General features: G+C 41.5%; 1 pseudogene; it reads left to right on the top strand.

Moving 5' to 3' along the window:
* Nucleotides 1-673: 673 nt before the first annotated feature.
* LOC115096205 lies at nucleotides 674-1102 on the top strand (annotated as a pseudogene).
* Nucleotides 1103-1645: the final 543 nt, after the last annotated feature.

The following is a 1645-nucleotide window of genomic DNA, read 5'->3' as shown; positions in this document are numbered from 1 at the left end:
TAGGCAAAAATCAAAGTGGCCTTGCTGACTGTTGCAAGGCAGATTACATAGAAAACAACTGCCCAAGATGGATTAAATAGAAAACAACTAAAATGAAAATACCTCCAGAAGGGTTAGAGGTTGTACAGAAAAGGATTTTTATTTTTCACATTCCTCACACCCTGTGTGCCCTCCCTCCCTGCTCAGAGTTGGGAGAGAGACAGACATAGGTGTTGCTCTCACTGAATGGCTGTGAAGATATAAACAGGGCATGAACCCCGGTTCTGGATGCCCAACAGGCACTGGAAGTAGTGTGCATAAGAACATAAGAAATTGCCATGCTGGGTCAGACCAAGAGTCCATCAAGCCCAGCATCCTGTTTCCAACAAAGGCCAAACCAGGCCACAAGAACCTGACAATTACCCAAACACTAAGAAGATCCCATGCTACTGATGCAATTAATAGTGGCTATTCCCTAAGTAAACTTGATTAATAGCCGTTAATGGACTTCTCCTCCAAGAACTTATCCAAACCTTTTTTGAACCCAGCTACACTAACTGCACTAACCACATCCTCTGGCAACAAATTCCAGAGCCCGAAACTTTCCAGAAATCTGCTGGAGGGCATAGTGATCCACCCCACGGTGCCTTATTGTCCTGCTTTGGTTTTTGAGCTCTGATTTTCAGGTATACAAATGCTTTCACTCCAGTCAGACACCAAGTTGACTGGAGTGAAAGCTGGCTGCAACCAAAAGATTAAGGACCAATGCCTGCTTAAAGCCCTTGACATGAGGACTGCCTGAAGTATACCTGCTGCAACTGCTGCCTGCAGGAGGTAGGATCCACTCTATACACCAAAGCTAATCTCATCCTGTGCTGCAGGGAATACCTGAGGCTATCTGGTGTTATAGGAAATTCTGCTGCTTGTAGCAAGGTCATCCCTGCCTTTGAGATGGTGCTGAGAGCCAAGGATAACATTTACCACCTGGACTAATTTGCTTGTTAACTTTATGATCAGAGATTTTGTGTCAGAGACAAATTTTCCTTGAAGATAATCAAGATTCTCTGCAACAGACTATGAGGAAGGTTTAATGAAGGTAGGGTATGCGCCTCAGATTTGCTGAGCCCTTGATGCAACATCGTTAAGAAAACGAAAGCATTAAGTTTTGTTTACCTTTGCTCAATTAAATAAGACTTGAAGCGGGAACCTTCTTAAAGGCTTAGAGAGAGAGGGAGCAGTGAGGGTCACGTGTAGCATAAAAGATGAACTGATCCTAACTATAGTGAATTGCTCCATTTCAGAGTCGAATGTCTCCTAAAGGTACTGTACACATATTACTGAATATTTTTGCTTACTAGTGATTTTTATGTGTCACTTGGCATGAGATATTTATTTTGGACTTCTTTGTACATATGTATTGTAATATGTGAAGCACAAATGTAATAGAGTTTTATTGTGTTACTATTTGTGTTCTCATTTGCATATTTGTATTGTTGCATTTAGTACAATCAGTATTTAAAGTTGCTGTATATTTATGCTTTCTGTAGAGTGACCAGCTGTTGGAAATGAACTGTAACTTTATAGCAAAGGAAGCGTAAGGAGTAAAGGACTATCAAAATGCTGTGGGGTCTGCACCAAAATCCAAGGTGAGGAGACTTCAGGATGA

Source organism: Rhinatrema bivittatum, chromosome 7 (genome assembly GCF_901001135.1).
Source record: "Rhinatrema bivittatum chromosome 7, aRhiBiv1.1, whole genome shotgun sequence".
Taxonomy (NCBI): domain Eukaryota; kingdom Metazoa; phylum Chordata; class Amphibia; order Gymnophiona; family Rhinatrematidae; genus Rhinatrema; species Rhinatrema bivittatum.
This window is presented reverse-complemented; position numbering and strand designations above follow the sequence as displayed.